Source organism: Panthera tigris, chromosome B1 (genome assembly GCF_018350195.1).
Source record: "Panthera tigris isolate Pti1 chromosome B1, P.tigris_Pti1_mat1.1, whole genome shotgun sequence".
In the NCBI taxonomy this organism is placed as follows: Eukaryota; Metazoa; Chordata; class Mammalia; order Carnivora; family Felidae; genus Panthera; species Panthera tigris.
In genome coordinates, this window is record NC_056663.1 from 189,398,310 (window position 1) to 189,421,213 (window position 22,904).

The following is a 22,904-nucleotide window of genomic DNA, read 5'->3' on the forward strand; positions in this document are numbered from 1 at the left end:
TCCTAAGTCAGGCATTTAAGATTTCACATTATCCATTTCATCATCTGCAAAATGAATGTAATATTATTCGTCCTGTAAACTTCTCACATGCTTCGAGTGAAGAGCTTGTGAAATCATGTATGTGAAATTGCTTTGTAAACTTTTAGGTCCTGTAGAAACATTTGCTTTCAACATCATGATAGCCCTTTGATTAAAGTACACTTTTAACCACTGAAAGGGGGGTTCTGTACACTTCAATGTGATATTGAGATTAAACTATCTTATTTGAAAAAGATCAGAGATGGTCTTCAAAATGCCTATGAAGTACCATGCATATCTATACATAGCATCAATCTATGAAGATTGAGTACTTATTTGAGGCTGTGCCAAGACTCTATCTGACAAAGCCATCGATAGACTTCACAAGGCATCAGCACTTCTTGTGAGGGCATAACAAAAGCTCTTTTGTAGCTCAAGAAAGCAAAATTAAAAATGGAAACAGCCAGAGATCTTTTTTCATGCAAAAAGTCGGGGAAAAAGTGTCTAGTAATACAAAGTGAAGAAATTTAAGGACAGTGACTATAACTTAATTACAGTCTATAATTATAAATTCAGTACATTAAATAAAAAATCACATGTTCCTTTTAGCAAAATCAACCTTTTAATGAAGCTGAACACCACTGTCATTTGTTAAGTGTACAAGAAATGGGAAATCTTGTTAGTGTAATCCCTGAAAACCATGTGGTTTATAAGATAGTAAAAACAGGTAGAGAAAATATATTCCAAAGTAAGCATTAAAGGAACAAACAAATATTTATTAAAGGTAAACACACTGACATTGAAGGTTATGAAGCAAATATGTACAACTAAATCGATGGTAAAAAGATAAAAACAAGATGAAACATTTTATATGGCAACAGGAATAAAGAAACAGAAATCTAATATTTGAACTCTAGTACATACTTTATAACCAACTAATGTGATCCCCTCATCTATGCCTCAATTTCCTCATATATAAAATGAGAAGATTGGAAGAGATAATACCTAAGGTTGATATGATTTTATTATTCTAAGCAAAACTAGAATAAAATTCTATTTGCCTATCAAAACTTTGAGTGCTGATATGACATCAAAGGTACTAAGAAGGCTTTTTTTACTCAAAAATTACACCCATTGCTCACTCCAATGTTCCAAATACATAAAAGAATATGTATTAGTTTGTTAGGACTGCCATACTCAATATCACAGTCTAGGTGGTTTAAACAACACAAATTTATTTTCTCATAATTCTGGAGGCCAGAAGTCCAAGATCAGGGTGCCTCTATAGTCAGGTACTGGTAAGGGCTCTCTTCTTGGCTTGCATATATATGGCTGCAATCACTCCATATGCTCACATAGCCCTTCCTAGTTGTGTGCAGAGGAGAGAGAGAGGAAAAGGTAGGAGAGAGGGTTAAGGGAGGGGTGCGATAGGGAGAAATCTCTTCCCCTCTTCTCATAAAGCCACCAATCCTATTGGATTGGGTCCCCAGCCTCATGACTTCATTTAACCTTTATTACCCCCTAAAAGCCCTATCTCCAAAAATAGTCACTTTGGAGGTTAGGACTTCAACATGCAGGGAGAGAGGTTGCAAAATTTGGTCCATAGCACCAACATTTAAAAGATGTATAAAAAAATTACTAAACTTTCCCAATAAGTAGGCTCCTTCTAGGTGTTCCAGTTATAAAGACAGATGGAAAAGATTTAGGCAACTTTGAAAAAGATCTGGTGGAGAAGAAAGCTGGATCAATAATGCCCTAAAGGTATGAAGAACCAGAGGAGAAAGTGATCCTTGACAAATGAAAGTTAAAATTATTCATGCTTTTACTCAAGAATATGGTTAGTTTGAGGTTTGCTTGCAGGTAGGGTTTTTTAATTCACCAATCTACCTTTGGATGGAAACCAGCTTTAACCCAAAAATCCAAATGAGAGCAAATTATATCTTTTCCCAAAGAGCATAAATAAACCCAGGGCAATCTGATTTAGTTTGTTTATAAAGGAGATCAAGGAAATAGGTGCTGGAAAACTTTACATTTTCTCCACTTCTGAAACTGAGATCTCTCATGGTTGGAGGCTAGTAACAAAGTAAATAGTCAGGTAGAATCATACTCTATGTCTACTTTCTCTCCTCTGCTAGACCAATCTGCATGTGTTAAATGCTCTACAGTAGTCAAACAGATTGAATAAAGAGATACTTGTACATAATAGAAATGCCTGGGTGTCCAAATCCAGGAAGGTCTGTAGTGGGTTAAATGACATTACCTTTGGAACTAAGTTTAAGCAATTCCTGGTTCTATCACTTCTTTATTATTGACCTTGCTCAAGTAACTTAAGTGTCATTCTGTTTCCTCAGCCATAAATTGGATATGGTGATAATACCTGATTCAGAGGGTTGTGCTGAGGATCAAAATAAATACTAACTTTTACAAAATGTCACGCTGTTGACACATGTTAGTGGCTCTACCGCTATTACTACTACTATCGTCATTATTATTTGATATGATAGAGGAAAGTTGCCATCATTCAGTCTATTCTCGTGGCACCGTATAAATCAGTAAGGACTTCTCTAATTTTGTCTTTCTATCTGGCAGCATGCAAGGCACTGCATGGGACACAAGAAATGTACACTATATTAACTATCATCCATGGGCTAAGAATTCAGATGGTGAAATTATGATATTTCCAAAAGCCCTTTGGAAAAGAAAATTGAGGCTAAGATAGAACTTAAACATATTGTTCAAGGTCTCAGAGCAAAGAAGCGCTGAGTTTATACCAGAGTTGTCATCTGATTGAAACATCAAGCTCCAGGCTCCATATCAGTTCTGAGAACCCTATAACCTGATGGGAAAGGGCATAACTGTGCCAGATGGGGTGGAGTTATGACAATTCCAGAGCTAAACCAGACCAGTGACCTTTGGTCCCATTAGTGCTCGGTTCTCAACAATTCAGCTGACAATAGCTCCACAGCTTTAGTGGACAAATCGACAATGGTTAATGTGGATTACAGCTGAGGCCCCAACTTGACATTATTTTTGGTTTCTTTTCTACAGACAATATCTCTTCCTTAATGTCAAGCAGGAGTAGGGCTGAGGAAGATCTCTCTGGGACAGAGGGATTTTAATCTCGTCTACAACAAGCATGCCCTGAATTTCCAAATTCATTCAAAATGTTTGTCTTAGTATGCATGTGATTCAGACTCTAGGTCAGACCTAGCTTGTGAGGTTAAATAAAGGTAAAAGCCTAAGTTTCTGTGCATACCAGAGATGCCATTGTAATGTTTCATGACTTTCCGGAAAGTGGACTGGCAGAGGAAGCAATCACCGTGCTGTAGTTTTTGTGTAATATTTGTACATTCCACACCCTGACTCCCACCTATAAACACTCGAAGGAAATCATAAGCATAGTTAATGACATATTAGATGTAAGACCTCTGTTTCCTAAGGACATTCTCCAAGGCAGTTGTTCAAAGGGAGCCTGGAATTTTCCATCAGAAAATCGTTCTCTTTCTTAATAATGATCTCACGTGACATGCATTCTTTTTTTCTTTTCTTTTCTTTTACTCTTTTGATAGATCTTACACTGTGAATTCTATGGGAAATGCTATTTCTACAGAGTCTGAACTTTACTCTCAGAAATGCAGGGTAATCCTAGGAGGTTAGTATGAGACCTTCTGACAGAATGTATTTGATCTACAATATAGCCTGGCCCCAAAGATACCCGCAGCCAGATTTCGGGAGCAAGGCCAGGGTCTGTGCAGCATCAGAGCAGACCAGAACCCAGAGCGCTCGGGCCCCTCACATTTGTCCATGCAGGATAAATCACATACTCTAACCAAGGTTGTGGCCACAGTTTGCCAACCAGATCTGTTTCCTCCCAGGAGAAACTCATAGTTGAATGTGATTAAAAAAAAAAAAAAAAAAAAAAGGGAGAGAAAGAGAGAGAAAGAGAGAGGGAAAAAAAAAAACCAGCCAATGTGATATATTTTAAACATCCAGGAGATTTCACAGCTTCTCCAAGGGAGTAGATTTCCAAGTGGATTTCTAACAGTAAACTTAAGTTGAAATATTAGTCTCTGCTCCTTACATATCCCAGACTATCGGTGGACAACTAAGACACTGATATGTGACCAGCCTGGGAGAAGCTTTGGACAATTAGGTCTTGACTTTAAAAAGTACTTTTATTTGCTTCAAAAAGGACTCTTGCACTAACATTCTAACTACTGAAAAGCCAAAACCCTCTCTGTTAAAAAATGTATCCCTTTAAATATATCTCACAGGAAGCATAGAATTCTTTTTTGTCTCTTTCTGAAATAATCCAATTGTAACTGCTGAAAAGGACTTCCTAGAATGAAAAAAAAGAAGTCTAGCAGTAAAACTCTTTTTGTTATTCTAAAAATGAGGCAAATGTACTATATGGTGGGGAGGAAGAAAAAATTATTTTCTTTCATAAAATGTTTTTTGTTAAGTCAACATTATATGTGAAATCATAAGCCTATCTGTGGAGCTAGATTGCATAGATTCCCATCTTGGGTGAATTTCTTCTTATATTCTTTAGTTTCTTTGACCAAACCCCAAAAAAAAAAAAAAAGAAAAAAGAAAAAAGAAAAGAAAAGAGAGAGAGACAGAGGGGCTAGCAATAGTGCTTACTTTATGGGTTCTTGTGAGAATTAAATATGTTAATACTTGCAAAACACAAAGCATTCAATAAATGCTAGGTATTATTGTCAGTAGCTATTCTAAAAATCTAAACTTAATAGAAGGCATATTTTCCTCCTAAATTTGGATCTCTATGTATCCAAACTATATCGTAATCAACTATATGCATTCCCTGGGAGGCCAGCTAACTCCACCAGGACATGCCTGGCACTTGGTTTCCAAATAAACTCGCCATCTTATCCTATTAAGCACTTATCCCTGTATGTTGTAATTTTCTTTACTTGATCATATCCTTGTTTGTGTGACCTCCTGAAAGGCAATTGTCTCAGTAGATACTAGCTTCCTTTTCCAGGAATGCTCCAGGTAAGAATAACCATAGACATAATATTTTCTGCTGGAAGTTGACTATTGCGTATATTACTAAAAAAAAACAATAACTCTGCTTTAATAAGAACATCAAAAACCTTCTTTGAATGTAAGAACAAATAAACTTGGAGCATAGCCAGATCTGGGTCCATAGATTATCCACCTATGTATCTCCTGCAGTTTAGGAAGAGAGGTGAGTTGATCTGGAGACTCACTCAGGGTCCTGACAGGAAATTGATGTAAACCAAAAGGAGCAATTACGGAAACTTTAATGATAGATCTATTTACAACCTAGGGACAGGGTTTAGGAAACCAACAAGAGACAACACAGCAATAGCAAGACTGTTCTTATTCTCTGTCAATCTGAACAAGCAAAAGGAGGGAATAGCACCAGGAAGCAGGTGACCTGTGCCCGTAGGAGAGGTCTGGGGGACAGAGGTTGTGGCCAGTCAGCAACAGCCAACTTGCCATCTTGTCAGGAGGGAGCTGAGATCATAAATATTCCACACTTCATCTTCTTCCACTATTTGTACCCTGTCAGGCCTTCTCATTGTCCACGTGCAAACCGAAGTCAGAAGCCAAAGAACTTTAGATGATGCAGTCACTGTGGCCAGCTTCCCCAGAGCTCACAATAAGGTAGAAAGGGATGACAGTGAATCTGGGGATGCAAATATCCTGCAGGGTCAAGAAATGCTCTGAACAATACATCGAAGCGTTTCATTTTTTTAAATGTTTATTTATTTTTTGAGAAAGAGGGCACACTTGCAGAGGAAGGGCAGAGAGAGGGGGACAGGATCTAAAGCAGGCTCTGTGCTGACAGCAGACAGCCCAATACAGGGCTCAAACTCATGAACCTCAAACCCATGAACTGCCAGATCATGACCTGAGCTGAAGTCAGATGCTTAACCTACTGAGCCACCCAGGATCCCCACGTGTGTTTCTTTTTTGTAGCCTTTCCCATGCTATAAAAGAATCCGGAAAGCTGGTGTTAAAAAAAGGCTTTCAGGTTTCAGAGAACCTCTCCAAATCAGAGTGTCAGAGTGCAAACCCATTAAAATAGAAAAATAATGACAGAAACTGGTTCTGTTTTTATATCTAGGGGGCTTCCTAGGTTCATATTAAAGATAATTTGAATTAAACTTTGTTTGGAAACTTTATCAACTTTTGACTGAAGGGAGATATATTTCCAATAACTAGCTGTTCCATATCTAAAACAGGAATCTCCTAACTTTGTTGACCATAAAGTCTGTCAATAAGGAAAAGTTGAGCATGCACTCATAATACATATGTACTTATTAATAAAGTATATATAATATACATATATATATATATATATACACTATTCTAGTATTTCACATGCATTATGAAACACATAATTGTGGAAAGTAATAACAGATGAGACAAAACAAACATAAATAGAGTTTAAGATTTTCTCCCTTATCCCTATGCACATATTAGTTACCCACTTTACTCATGGATTTGGAGACTCATTCAGTCTGCAGAGACCTTAAAAGACCATTAGAATCCCACACTTAACCCAATGGTATTCTAGGCACAGTATTATTCTATCCCATGAACACTTTAGAAGTCAGGCTCTTAAGACAGAACACAGCCACCAAAATTAGGATTTTCTGAATGATCAGAAGATGCTAAACAAATACCTCATTTCTGAGAAACATGTTAAGGTATAGCTAAGTGTTGGCAGCACTCTGTTCCAGTAACCCCACTGAGAAGGTCTCATCTTCATTTTACAAAAGCGGAAACTAGGGCATAGAATGTTTTGGTAACTGTTCAAGATGATCTTTCTCTGTCATAAAACCCAGGTATCCTGAGTTCTAGTTGAACATTCAGTCTCAAGATACATGGCTTCCTACCTAGAAAATTTTTTATAGAAGAAATTTATGGAATAAACCAGCATTGGATCACAGAAAAGTCTCTAGCAGGGAAAGATATGTCATGGTGCCTCAGAGAAATTATTTGCTCAGAGAAGTTAAGCAAAATGCCTGATGCTTACCTGGTCTCTTGGTTTCTGCTTTTCTCACTGGGGCTGAGAAACCCAAGCCCTTCTCACTGGAATGTGAGTCACTCTGGGCCTGGTACTATGATTATCAGATTATCATCCCTTTTTCTCTAGCACCTGATAGAGTGGCTAGCAACACAGATTCCCAATAAAATGGCCAAATAAATAAATGTTTACTCTTCCGAAACATAAATTGTGTGTCTTCAAGGCAGTGAGAAATTTGGCAATCAGAATTAGAGAATTATCTCAAAGTATATATATATATATATATATTATATATATATATATACGTATATATATATGTATGTATGTATACATACATATATATATATGTGATCTGCTAAATTGAATTAGAATGAATTGCATTAATATAATGGGAGTAGTATGATGATTTGCAGTAACCCTCATCAGTTAGCCACAGGTACTATAACCTTTTACCATAGTCCTGAAACCATAACATCCTGTCCTTAACTTGGTGGTATTTAAGAATTACTCTGGATGGCATTCAAATTGCAAACCTTGAATACTGCATACAGCAGCTATCAACTGCTTCTCTTTATATACATATATATATAAAGTTTTAAAAATATTCCATAATCTTTAAAGATCATGAAAACTACCTCAAAATATCCCCTGTAGTTAATTTCAACAAAGGGAAAGAATTCTTGGCCAGTAAGTCCACCTCATTCACAGCTTTCACCAGTTAACAAGGTACAGTTCAATTCCATTTTGCCTCCAACTCCGTCTCATTAAGCTTGGCTCCAGTTCAAGCCCCCTGAGCCCCTCCCACTGTCCCTGAATGGTCCCGATGTTTCACTTCACTAAAGAAGAGATTAATTTGTAGAAAGGCTTCAGCACATTCCAGGGTTGCTCAAGTGCACTTCTTTTCATAGAACAGGCTTTTGATTTTGTGCTTTAAATCAAAGGCAGAGAGCAAAAATTCCAAGTATGTATGGGCTTCCGACCTTTAAAAAAACAGGATTGTTCAGATGGAATTTGACACAGAAATGCTCTACTCCACTACTCTTGTTAGTTTGATTCTTCCCCAAGATACCCCCTTTCTTCTTTCTACTAAATATCAGCATTTCAATCAAGTTGGTGTTTGGCAAAGCATTAAAGATAAGTGAAGAGTTCGTTATTAGTAATTTATTCATATTGACATTTTAGGGGTTTTATTTCCTTGGAAAACACAGTGTCTCCAGTTAGGAAACCTGTTTGGTAGAAAATATATTAATACACTATTTTCCGTGTCATGGGAGATAATATATTTACTTGGACACTGAATCAGGCACTAGTTAAAAAAAAAAACAAAACAAAACTATAGCATGTGGAAAAATATTTTTTAATATTTGTACAAACTTCTGAGTTATAAATTTATGACTTCAATAGAGAAAGGAAGCATAGAAAGCATTAAATACTTTCAATAGTACCTTTGAAAGACTGTTTTCAATCATCCTTGAATCTTCTTTATTCTACCATTCCTATTTTTTAAGCTTACCATTATAGTTTAACTTAAAACCTGTGGCAAGCAAAATGTAATCCAGTCACAAGAAAGACCCTATCCCATGTGGGAGGGAGATGTTGCTTTGATCTTGCTCAGGATGTCTATTAAATAAAACAGTAGGTCACCCCTGCTTCTTTGGTCTGATTCTATGTACACACACACACACACACACACACACTCTTTGACGAACAATTTGAGAAATAAAGACAGTTTCAGTAGGTTGTATACTCAATGCAATGATTGATCTAGTTACAAAATTATTATATCTTTCAATATTCAACAGTTGACTTTAGGGGAGAATAAGGATACCATGGCTGTGCAGGACTTCTGAATGCTCAGAATATATTTAAGTAATAAGCTGCATTTGAGGAACATTTTTGACCTTTTCAAAATGCTTTCAACTTTATTTTGCAGACCCTTTGACTACATGAAAAGAGGTGCTCTGATTGATTATAAAGGCGGGGGGGGGGGATGCTGTTGATAGCTGCAATTGAAATTTGATCACTGGAATGGGATCTACTAAATTGAATTAGAATGAATTGTATTAATATAATGGGAGTAGTATGATGATTTGCAGTAACCCTCATCAGTTAGCCACAGGTACTATATAACCTTTTACCATAGTCCTGAAACCATAACATCCTGTCCTTAACTTGGTGGTATTTAAGAATTACTCTGGATGGCATTCAAATTGCAAACCTTGAATACTGCATACAGCAGCTATCAACTGCTTCTCTAATGCCATGTTGCATTCCACAGTTTCTTCTTTGTACATGCATTAGAGTATAGGCCAAGCAGAGTTCTATACCTTCTTCAATCACCTAGACTTCTGATTTAGTCAAGTTTCTCTCAAGATGAAGGAAAAACAGTTTCCTGGAACATAGAAGTGGCTGGAAAAGGGTTTTGAACCTGCCTAATTCAAAGTAGGGTGGCCAACCAACAACAACAAAAAAAGCGCCCAGGACTAGATGGTTTCATTAGCAATTCTACCAAACATTTAGAGAAGAACTAATGGCATTCTTTCTCAAACTCTTGCAAAAATTAGAAGAAGAAGGAAGACTCCCAAACTCATTCCACAAGGCCAGCATAATCTAAATTCTAAAGCAATCATAGCAATCAGACAAGATAAAGAAATATAAGGCATTCAAATTGGAAAGGAAGAAATAAAACTGTCTTTGTTTGCAGATGATATGTCATGTATAGAAAATCCTAAAGTCTCCACCAGAAAACAAAACAAAACAAAACAAAACAAAACAAAACAAAACAAAACAAAACACAAAACACATTATAACTAATAAAAAAGTTCAGGGGTGCCTGAGTGGCTCAGTCAGTTGGGTGTCAGATTTTGGCTCAGGTCATGATCTCACAGTTCATGAGTTCAAGCCCTGCATCAGGCTCTGTGCTGACAGCTTGGAGCTTGGAGCCTCCTTTGGATTCTGTGTCTCCCTCTCTCTTTGCCCCTCTCCTGCTCACACTGTGTGTGTGTCTCTCTCTCTCTCTCTTAAAAATAAATAAACATCAAAAAAATTTTTTAAGAACTATTCAACAAGTTCAATAAAGTTACATAGTACAAAATTAGTATACAGAAATAAGTTGTGTTTCAATACACTAATACTGAAATATCTGAAAAATAAATAAAGGAATTAATCCTAATCACGATAAAATAAATTAAAAAACAGTAAAATTCGTAGTAATGTATTTAACCAAGGAGAGAAAAGATCTGTACACTGAAAATTATTATAAGACTTTGAAGAAATAAATTGAAACAGCCAGAAATCAAAAATGGAAATATACTATGCTCATGGATTGAAATAATTAATATTGTTAAAATGTCCATACTACCCAAAGCTTTTTATAGATTCAGTGCAATCCCTATCAAAATGCCAGCAGCATTTTTCACACAATTAGAGAAAAAGCAATCCTAAAATTTGTATGGATTCACAAAAGACCCTGAAAAGCCAAGGTAATCCTGAGAAAGAAGAACAAAGCTGGAGACATCACACTTCCTGATTTCAAACTATACTATAAAGATGGAGTAATAAAAACAATATGGTTGTGGCATAAAAATAAACACGAGTCGAGAAATAAATCCTCATACATATGTTCAATTTTTGACAAGAGGGCCAAGAATACTCATATAGGAAATGGATAGTCTCTTTAATAAATATTTTTGGAAAACTCAGTAACCAGATATCCATCTGAATAACCAGATGTGGGGGCACCTGGGTGGCTCAGTCGGTTAAGCGTCCGACTTCGGCTCAGGTCATGATCTCGCGGTCCGTGAGTTTGAGCCCCGCGTCGGGCTCTGTGCTGATAGCTCAGAGCCTGGAGCCTGTTTCGGATTCTGTGTCTCCCTCTCTCTCTGGCCCTCCCCCGTTCATGCTCTGTCTCTCTCTGTCTCAAAAATAAAATAAACGTTAAAAAAAAAATTAAAAAAGAAAAAAAGAATAACCAGATGTGGAAGAACGAAATCAGACAACTACTTATACCACTTAACAAAAATTAACTGGAAATGAATTAAATACATAAATATAAGAACTAAAACCATAAAACTCCTAGGAAAAAAACATAGGGAAAAAGTCTCTTGACATTGGTCTTGGCAGTGATTTTTTGGATATGACACCAAAAGCACAAGCACCAAAAACTAGAATTTATAAGTGGAACTACAGCAAAGTAAAAATTTCTGCAGAGAAAAAGAAACAATTGACAAAATGAAAAGGTAGCCTATGGAATGGACAAAAATGTTTACAAATCATGTATCTAATAAGGGATTAATATCCAAAATATATAAAGAACTCATGCAACTCAATAGCAATTTAACAAGCAATCTGATTTAAAAAAGAAAAGAAAAGAAAAAAAAAGTCAGAGGAACTAAATACATATTTTCCCCAAAGAAGACATACAAATGGCCAACTGGTACAGGAAAGCGTGTTCAACAGCAGCACTAGTCATCAGGGAAATGCAAATCAAAAACACAATGAAATGTTAGAATGGCTATCATCAGAAAGACAAAAGATACCAAGTGTTGGCAAAGATGTGAAGAAAAGAGCATTGTTGGTGGGAATGAAATTGGTAGAACCACTATGGAAAACAGTATGGAGGTTCCTCAAAAAATTAAAAATTGAACTACTATAATACCAACAACACCCCTTCTGGGTATATGTCCAAAGGAAATGGAAATAGGATCTCAAAAAGATATCTGCACTCTTATGTTCACTGCAGCATTGTTCACAATAGCCAAGATATGGAAATAACCTAACTGCCTATCACCAGATGGGTGGATAAAGCTATGGTACATATACACAATGGAATATTATTCAGCCATGCAAAAGGAGGTTCTGCTGTTTGCAAAAACATGGATGAACCTTGAGGGCATTCTGCTAGGTGAAATAAGTCGGATGGAGAAAGACATATACAGTATGATATGACTTATATTTGAAATTTTAATTTTAAAAAAGTTAAATTAATCAAAATAGAGTAGAATCGTAGTTGCTAGGAGCTGGGGGGGGTTAGTGAGAGAAATGGGGAGATGTTGGTCATAGGGTATAAACTTCCAGATATATAATAAAAAAGTTCTTGAGATCTAAAATACACTATAGCTAACAATACTATATCGTATACTTGAAAGTTGCTAAGAGAGTAGATCTCAAATGTTCTCATCGCAAAAAGGAAATGGTAATTATGTGATATGATGGAGGTCATGTTATGCTAATGCTATGAAAGTAATCCTTTTGCAATATGTAAGTGTATCAAACCAACACTGCACACCTTTGACTTAAACAATGTTATATGTTAATTATATCTCAATAAAGGCAAAAAAATAGAAAGGGGTAATGACAATATGATAACTCTGTGATACTAAAGATTTAACACATGAATTTCTTTTGGATTGATAAAATGTAACAAAACAAAAGGAAAACGTTTATCAGATACATGATGCTATGGAATTACAAGAATTAAAAATTTTATCATTAAAACAACAACAATAAACCAAAATCCAAAGAAAAATAACCAAGATCTGACAGTGAAGCTGCCATAGCTACATAGCCATTTAGTACAGTACACACAATACTCTTGGGCATGCCCTTTAGGGACTGTACTCTGATATGCAAGTGATCTCAAATGGGGCCTCTTCTGGGTCTCTGCCACATTCCAAGAAGAAATGGAGAAGAGGTATCTATTAGAGACAAACTTAGTCCTAAGAAAAACAGTGGGCCAAGTGATAAGGGGCCTCCTTTAGAAAGAGGAACATAGAAGTTTTTAAAACTCCTTTTCCACTGAATAAGTTCTTTCCTCTCTGTAATGCTCCTCTTCTAGAATTGCTGCAGTAAGCAGCACATTTCCCTTCAGAGGGATCCCTTTCCCAGCAGAAACTAGTGTGGAGCCCAGAGTAAATAGACCTAAAATAGAGTGCTTAGAAGAGCTGCTACCTTTCTGTGGGATACTTCCATGTATGGTTTGGCTCACTTGAGAATGAGTAGATTGGAAGGGCAATCAAGATAAAGAACTAGGAAAAGAGGCCATAGTAGGTCATCAACCTCTCTTTTCTTGACTTTGTTACCACCAAATACAATAATTGACACTTACCTTTGATGTAGCATTTGCTAGGTATCAGGCACTTTCTAAATGTTTCACATCAATGAACTCATTTGATCCTTTCACTGACCCTATGGATCTCATTCTATAGATGAGAAAACTGAGGCCAGACAGGATAACTCCATTATCCAAGGCCCTACATCTAGTAAAAGGCAGAGATGGTGTTTGAACCCAGGAATTCTGACTTCAGGAAACTGTACACTCAACTATCACACTATTTTAGTGAACGTAAAGAAGCCCTTTGTGCTCATATCAATTTCAACTCATAGGCTGGGGGGGGGGGGGTCCCAAAGGCCAAATATTAATAAGGACAAATGATAAAATTGCCTTGTGTATTTCCCTTGAGGGCTCAAAGAAAGATGGCTACAACCATGATAAAACACATCAGCTGGATATAAAGCTCTCCATCCATAAAACAAATGTCTTTTTTTCTCATGGTGCCCCTGAATCTCAAGGATTGAGTACTTGGGAGTACCTAAAATAAGCAAGACCTATTGTCCTAAGTGGCTATTCCAAAGTCCTGAAAGGTCACTTGTAAATTCCCTTGTGATCCCACTCTACAGCGTCTTATCAATGAATCATACTAATTTTAATGCTGGATTCCACTTTGCTTTGCCTCCATTCCATTCTAATGTTTAAATATATAATTAACACTAACTTTGTATGATTTCTACTATATACTATTGGGTTACCTTCTTGTCGATAGTGCTACCATCCAAAAGTCAGATTTGCTTAGCATTCTTGAGCTGGTGAATACGATATTTGAGAAGCAAATACAGGCACAAGATAAACTGGTTTCAGAAGCTAGGCTTAACTAAGAGTCAAAGACTGTCCCATATCCCATCATTCTGTAGGCTACAAGCCTAGATTCCAGAGAAAAAAAAGTAACGTGGCCTCAAGAAACACATGATCACTATAGTTACATCACACTGTCTCCTGGCATACACAAAGAGGAATAAAACAACCCATCAAAGAAAACCATTTACAACGAAAACAAGGTGTCCATGTGGAAACAAATCAATTACTGGAAAGTATACACCCAGACAATTTCTAAACAATGTCCAGTCATGATTAATTTTAGTTTTAGGAATTCAACAAAGAAATATTGTCCATTCAGAATCTCTAGTCCTGCTGAGATTCTGGGATGTTGCCAATGGCTCAGCTAACTATTCACAGATCCTGGCAACCTGTGTCTGAAACTACACAGTTAGATCACCAGATTACCAGGATTGCATTTCTCTAGTCTTTACAGCCATCTGCTTCTTTTGGTGACACAGAATCCAGCAAAGGGGAGCAGAAATTGCCATCCCAAAATATGGCTCTTTGGCCTACGGATTATTTTAGGCTGATTATTTTTAAGAAACAGCAGACAGAGGAAAACCTCTGAAAACCAAGTAGAAATTACCCTTTTGTAAGAGACATTAACATTTACAAGGAATATCTCCTTTGGTTAGGGTGTTTCCCTCTGTATACCAGGAAGAGAAGGAAGGCTAAATCTCTAGAAACTCTTATCAATAAAGCACTTAAATTAGCATAACAACCATTCCCTTGTTTATTGTGCTTTGCCTGATAACCTTTCCAAACTGGCTTCCCCACCCCCAACATCTTCTTCAGTCTTTAGCTAGAGATGGTTTTTAAGGTGGTGGCTCAGCCCATTTCAGGGATTTGCTCAGTTTTTTGGTCATTGCCCTTGTATACAGGAGGTATGCATGTTATTAAACTTCTGTTTGTTTTTCTCTTGTTAATCTGTGTTTTAATATAGGTCATATCTCAGTCAAGAACCTAGAAGATTAGAGGGAAAATTATTTTTCCTCCTTTCCATCAGTAAGAATTTTTCTCCCCAGTTCTGCTAGCCATAGGAATCCAGTTTGTAGGTCAAACTCACTCAGGCATATCAAGGACCTAACTCGCAAATCAAACAAAAATGGAATCCACCTAGAGTCAAGGTGTAATATATGCAGAAGTTAAGATAGTGAATTTTGTTGTCAAATTCAAGTCCTGGCTCTACCATTTCCTATATCTTAATCTTGGGAAAATGACTTACCCTTTTTTTCTGAGGCTAAGTTTTCTCATGGGTGAAATGGGGATAATTATAGTACTAGCTGACTCAGAAAATCATCTGTAGAGCTACTCAACGTGTGATTATTGGACCAGCAGCATCTTGTCAAGTCACATGGGAGGTTGCTAGGAATGCAAACTCTTGAGTCCTACCCCAGAAATCTGAATTAGAACTGCAGGAAGGGGACGCATTAGCTAAGAATCTGTATTTTAACAGCTCTCTAGGAGATTCTTAGGCACACTTATGTTTGATTCACTGATTTGAAAGCATTAAATAAAATGTGAAGCCTTCAATATGGCTCCTGGTATGCAATATGGCTTCAATATATGTTAACTATTATTTTTATTAGCGTGGAGGAGCGGAGCTAAGATTTGACTTTGATCAAAGATTTAGGAGCTCAAAAGGCTCCAGTGAACTACTAGTAAAGACACCAGCAAGTTTCAAACTAATTGGAAAGGGACTGTAGAACTGCCATTTCACCCGTTTCACTTTGTAAGATCTCCAGTGCATTTCTAAGATTTCTTTATTCCTCGCACCTATAACCCATTCAATTACAAGCCATAACCATCTTGCACCTTCTTAAATATCATTTCCGTAAAGTAAAACATGACTGATTACAATGTAAAAGCCCACATCCATATGGCAATATGAATCATACTTGAAAACTGGGAGTGGTCAAAGAGACAGAACCCTAAATGATGGTCCTTTTGAAAGAGCAGAGCTGCTAATCAGCCCATTATGGTACCAGCAAAGCAAATGCTAAGAACACGTAAGAATTTCTGTGGGTACTATTTAACTTGACAAGAAAGTTTGGTGGGTATTGTTAATATTATCTCAGCTGTAGGCAGTCAGTGTATAGTTCACCTTCTGTAACTAGAGAGAGAAGAAACATCCTTCCTCCAACCCACTTTCGGACACCCTGAGGAACCCATAAGAGGGCTCTGCGAATTACACACACCCCACTCCCAAGTTAACTCCGAAAAGTCTATCCAAGGAAAAGTATAATCTTTTACATCTACAGTATCATGGTGTCTTACTCTTTGAAAAATAAAAATCTTGGGGCGCCTGGGTGGCTCAATTGGTTAGACGGTTAAGCGTCTGATTCTTGGTTTCAGCTCAGGTCATGACCTCATGGTTTTGTGGGTTTGAGCCCTGCATCAGGCTCTCTCTCCCTCTTTCTCTGTCCCTTCCCCTTCTCATGCTATCTCTGTCTCTCTCAAAATAAATAAATAAACTTAAAAAAAAAGAAAAGAAAAAGAAAATTCTTGAATTTAGGGTTTCAGATGAACAAGTTTTTACTGAATGCATAAAGACCTTAGAATATATCAAGTTTGATCCCAAAACAAAACTAGGAATAACTTCTCCAGCAACCTGGATGGAGGGTCACATAGTTCAAAACACGTCGAGTAATGAGGCTCTAGGTGCCCATTATTTTAGATTTAGCTAAGAAAATACCTTTCTATACTATCTGCACATGCAATACTGCCTAATGCTGGCTCTTTTTTCCTAATAATCTATATTAGATATTAAAACTTTATCACTACTGTAGAATCCATTTTATCAAACCTGATCCGCATGGTAGTCAATTAATTTAAAAGGTTGAATAGAGCAGGAAAACATAACAGTTTTAGCCAAAACATATTAAAATGACATGCTTATGTCCATATTTGTACTTTCTTTATTTTTCTTATATAAATTTCACCTATAATGCTTCTTAAAAAATATCCAACTCCAGAATTGCTAAATTGAAGCTAGAATTTAGAGGCACACGTGAAAGATATCAGTCTATTGCATTCACCTGAAAATTTATGATTGTTTTCCCTATCTTGTTGTACCTAGGTCTCACCTACACCTAATTTCTAAAGTATTTTAAGAAATTCTCCTTTATTGAGTCTTTTAACATAATTTTTACTATTATAATTAATACTACTTTATACTTTCACACTTTTACTTAACTGAATTTATGTAATATTGAATAAAATTATGTAAGTAATGACAAGAAATACTGACATAATCCCATTGGGAATCAAAAGGAAACTATCTCTGGGTAAGCAAACAGCTCAGCAAGTTACAATGCCAGCAAATCACTAAACCAGAAAGGAGACTTCTGACCTAAATGCTCACAGTGTTGTGGATGCCAATATGTTTTACACCATAAAGGGGTTTGTCTGATGAGTCTACTACACGGAGCTTGGTTAAGACAAACTGTTTTTGAAGTATTTTATCATGGAAACATATGGTGACATATTATTCATAATGTTGTGTGTATTCATTTCCTATCACCAAGTAGAGTAGTATCTTGCAAAGAAAGACAGAAGAAAGTCTGGGATGTAAAGCAGAAGTCCCAAACCATGTAATTAGATACTTGTGATTTACGAATAAAGTTTATGTGAAGATTAATTTATAAACTTTGCTGGAAAGGCCAACCGTTGGCTAAGATGCAGCAGGGGCTAGAACGTGTGTTTCATTTAGACCTGTGACATGATGCAAAGCATGTATCTTCACTGATTCCACTGCCTTGTCCTTTTGACAATGGTGTCTGATCAGTCCCCTGGATGAATAAACTGACACACTGTACATGTGTCTGTACACGAGCCAGCACTTAATTAAATCATGAAATTATAAATGGTACTCTAGAGTATGATCTGCAAGGATTGTGCCACATGAATATTTTATCTGGAGTTAAGAGCCACATTTACAGAATCTCTGAGAGAATAAAAGACATTGTAAAGCCCTTGGAATATAGATGGTGATACAAAATGTCAATCATCTTCATAGTCTATTTTCCCAGAATATTTCCTTTATGTAAAGACTAGGCAACAAAATTGTTAGGTCCTAGTGTTTGCAAACCTTTAGCTCTATGAATTAATGACAAATTGTTTTCTGAAATAGTTGTACCGGTTTATTCTTTCATCATCATGGATGAGAGTTCCTATTCCTCCACATTTTACCGGTATTTAATAGGTAAAATAGTATCTCATTACACTTTTACTTGCATTTTCCAGATTACTAGTGAAACTGAAAATCTCATAATATATTTACAGTCATTTGTGTCTCTTCTTTTGTAAAATTCCTGGTCACGTCTTGTTCATTTTTCTATTTGAATGTTTTGCCCTTCATTGTCTTGATCCTTATGGGTTCTTTATCTTCCTGAACTTTCTCATTAACCCTGGGATATAGGTGTGATTTTCCTCCTTTACAGATGAGAACCAGAGGAGTAGGAGAAAAAGAGATGTGTGCAGGATCTCACAGAGATAGCAAATGAGGGACAGCAGGCCGAACCCAGCTCTGTTTTACTCCAAAGCCCAGGTAGCGTCCACTAAACAAGCCTTCTTTATTTTTGCTGCTGCTTTCTTATTCCTATACCACAAACTCCCCCTGGATTCTCTGTGGAGAACAATTTCAGTGTGAGCCACACTGCAATAGGAAGTAGAAATGAAAATGCTCAAAGGAAGGTAGAATATTCTGGAAACAGCTAGAGAATAAACCAGCTCCTGAACTGAAAGAATAGAGGATATTTGGGAGATCTCCTTTCTTCTTACTGCTCTGAGCCCATCATCAATACTGTCATCAATTACAATAATAATAGTAATAATAATAATAATAATAATAATATCAACCATTCATTGAGCACTTAAGGTGCACAAACCTCTGAACTAAGCACTTCAGGTGCATCATCTAAGTTAATCATTATGGCAACCCAGTAAGTTAGGGAACTGACTCAATCCTGTTGCTAGAGGAGGAAGCCCAGTTTGAGAAGAGATACAGAAATTCTCCCAAGGCCACATCATCAGGAAATGGTAGGATCTGGGTAAAAACCAGTTTGTTTGACTTTGGAAACTGCAGTTCTAACAAGTGCTTATATGTCACATGCCACTAATCAGAATGCTATTGTATACCTCCTGTCTGTTAGTCCCAAGCATGTATACATTTATTTTTCTCTGTTGTTACATTATCTAGCAGATGAATAACCATACATTGAGAATTCAAAAGGCCTGCTGGTCCTCAAGTATCAAGACCACTTAGGCTAATTTTCCAAAGAGAATTATTGTTGACATGCACACATGTTAATAAGAAGTGCACAATTAGGTCTTTTATGGGACAAAGGCATGGCTTCAGAGTTCCAGGAGTCCATGAAAAGGATTATCTTGATGGACAGCAGAGATAGGGCATGCATCAACCTACTGCTAGAATCTCTGTAGAATTAGAGACTGTTTTTTTCAAACTCAAGGAAAAATATCCATAAAGTTTACAGAAAATCCAAGTACTTCTCAAATGCTTTTCACAGACATTTTCAATGCTTTTTTGGCTTATGTGAAGCATATCATCTGTCATTTATGAAGAATCACTCTTCCCCAGATAGAAAGCAGCACTCAACTTTTGGTTAGCATACTTGAAAATACAATGTTTACTGCCCTGAAATATATTTTTATGTGTCATTTTTTATATCAAGCATAGTTCGTGATATAATAGTCTGATAACCAAATACATATAATTACATAATTGTGTAGCTTGGTGATTTTTTTCATTGGCATCACCTAATACTTTATGAGAAACAACGTTTTCAAAGAACCTAAAACAAACAACAATCAGAATAGACACAAGCACATAGTAGGTGTTCAGTTAATACTAGTTGAATAAATGAGTAAGATGCTAGATCCATAAAAGGGCTAATGACATTATCATCCAGAACGTTTCCCATGTTTGTTCAGAGCTGTGATTCAAGGATGAGGTTACTCTAGTTACAGTTTCAGAAATACATATTGAAAACAGTATTTCCATAATGAGGCAAAAATCAGATTCACTCTACTCCTGTATTAAAAGTACTGTACTTTTTTAGTGGCCTTACTTCAAAAAAGAGGCAACACCATTGCGAATGCACGACCTGCTTTAATCTCCTCAAAACAACTTGCGCTATTTTACAAATGAGGAAAATGAATGCCGGAAGGTACATTTCAAGCACTAATGAGTCACTGAGCCAGGATTCACTCTTGAATCTCCTTGACTCCAAAGCTCATGCTGTCTCTATTGGAACACATTTCTGTCTTTTTTTTTAATTTTTTTTTTTTAAACTTTTATTTTTGAGAGAGAGACAGAGCACGAGCGGGGTCGGGGCAGAGACAGAGGGAGACACAGAATCTGAAGCAGGCTCCAGGCTCTGAGCTTTCAGCACAGAGCCTGATGTGGGGCTCGAACTCACGAACCATGAGATCATGACCTAGGCCGAAGTCAGATGCTCAACTGACTGAGCCACCCAGGTGCCCCAGATTTCTGCCTTAATGCTGTCTATTCTTCTGGGCAAACACAACCAAAATCATGTTGGGGTCTAAAAAGAGGAAAGAACTAGCATATATCAATGACATATTTGAATCAGATATTTCCAATACATACTCTCATTCATCATCAAGAAAATAATAATAAAAGAATCATCATATCAGCTCCATTTCTACAAGTCAGGAAACTGAATATCCAGAGAAGTTAAGTAGTTTGCCTAAGGATGGATTGGAATTTAAGACCATATCTATCAATTCAAAGTCTTCTTCAGAGTATTAGAAGTCAAAGACAAGGAGGGAAATGACACTGAAATGAAGGCATATTTTAATTGTACATTTTACATATTCCAAAACTATCTGAGAATATTCAATCAATTTCTACTGATCAGGAAATTGAGTCTCAGAGATGTTCAGAAATTTACCTAGAATAATGGGATCAGAATTCAAGTCCTCGTCTATTGATTCAAAGTGATTGTTCTTCCCATTAGAAAATAGAATTTTTTAGCCAGAAGGACTTTTGAAATAGTTGAGGCTAGACTCCTAACTTTATTGGTAAAAGAAAACAGAGTGTGAGGGGAATGTTGTTTCTCGGGAGCTGATGGAAGAGCAAGAGCACTACTGCATATGCTACACTACTTCTCGCTGTTGACTGCTGAAGAAGTTTCCAGCTCTGTTATTAAAAAGTCCCTCAACAGACGAGCGCCTGGATGGCGCAGCCGGTTAAGCGTCCGACTTCAGCCAGGTCACGATCTCGCGGTCCGTGAGTTCGAGCCCCGCGTCGGGCTCTGGGCCGATGGCTCGGAGCCCGGAGCCTGTTTCCGCTTCTGTGTCTCCCTCTCTCTCTGCCCCTCCCCCGTTCATGCTCTGTCTCTCTCTGTCCCAAAAATAAATAAAAAAACGTTGAAAAAAATTAAAAAAAAAAAAAAGTCCCTCAACAACCTTTAAAGGAATTTAACTTTGTATATTTAGTAATTATGATAATTTAAATCTGGAAACAATCGCTTCAGTCAACTCCAACAAATTTCTTGGAGGGAGGAGGCTGGTGGGAGGCACAGTCCCCTTTTGCATATTAATATATCATAGCACTTAGTGCCGTCAACTTATGTGTGTAGGATAAATGCAGAATGAAAGAATAAATCAGGTCAAATCATATTTAAAGGTATATTCATTCTATTTTCAACTCTTTGACAAACAAAAGCCACTTTTGTCTCCTGGAATATGGATTGTCCTTTCCCTACAATCCAATTTATATACGTCTAAAAGATACTGTCCTCACTTTGTCAATAGTTCCCTCCATGGGTGCTGAGTGAAAGAGGGGTTACACCGAATCAAGGTAAGAACAGGGGATGGGATGAGATTGGAAAAGACCAAGGATTCTGAGGTTGGCAAGAGTAAATGACAAGGAGAAGAGAAAAAGTAGGTGGCAGAAAATGAAAACTGACTGTTGCAGGAAGGTTATATCTACTTGCTTGTGCATGTAAATACATGTACATATACTTGTGTGATAGAATTTGTCTAAAAAGGACAGTTAACAATAGTATAGTTGTAACAGGAAGTTGTTTTTATCAAGCAATTTAAGGGCATATAGAGCTCCTACACAATCAATTCACAGTCATGGAGTGTTTACTGTTAGAACTGTTCTCTAAGTACCAAGGCCCAGGACTGAACCAAAGTTGCTGTCCTCATGGGGCAGCAGGATAATTTTTTTTTTCATGCTGTTTTATAGCTGGTTAACCAAGTATTGACTATGTTAATTCTCAAAATAGACAGCAAATTTGTTTCTGTTAGCACATAAAACAAAAAGTAGTGGCAGGACCCAAAATAGTGTCCAATAGCCAGAGCTAGAACAATTTGAGCAACATAATAAATAATGTAGCATTGGATTATAACCCAAAGTTTAAAATAAATGCATGATTCCATGTGTTACAAAGGACTGAATAAATCAATATGGTGAAGCAACAGAACTTTCTTAGAGAATAATTCTGATACCAATGACCAGAAGAACAAAGCTTAGATGTCCTCCTCTATCTTCCTTGAGAAAATGCTAGACTTAGTAGTTCTTTCCACAGAATGGCACAGGGAAATGGAAAAATAACAACTGCACAATGAAGAACCTGAAAAACACTATATTAAACAACTGATGAAGGTTAATATCACCAGCAATGTCATGTGGATATCATGCACCCCTAACAGGATGTAATGAAAATGGCACTCCATTTCTGTGGTATTCTTCCCCAAATCTATACCTCCATTCTAATTGTGAGAAAATGATCAGACAAACCCAGTTGAGGGCAATTCCACAAGACATCTGGCTCCAAATCTTCCAAACAGTTGAAGTTATGACAAACAGGGCAAGACTATTATAGACCAGAAGGACTATGGGGACAACTAAATGAAATGTGGTACCCTGAACTG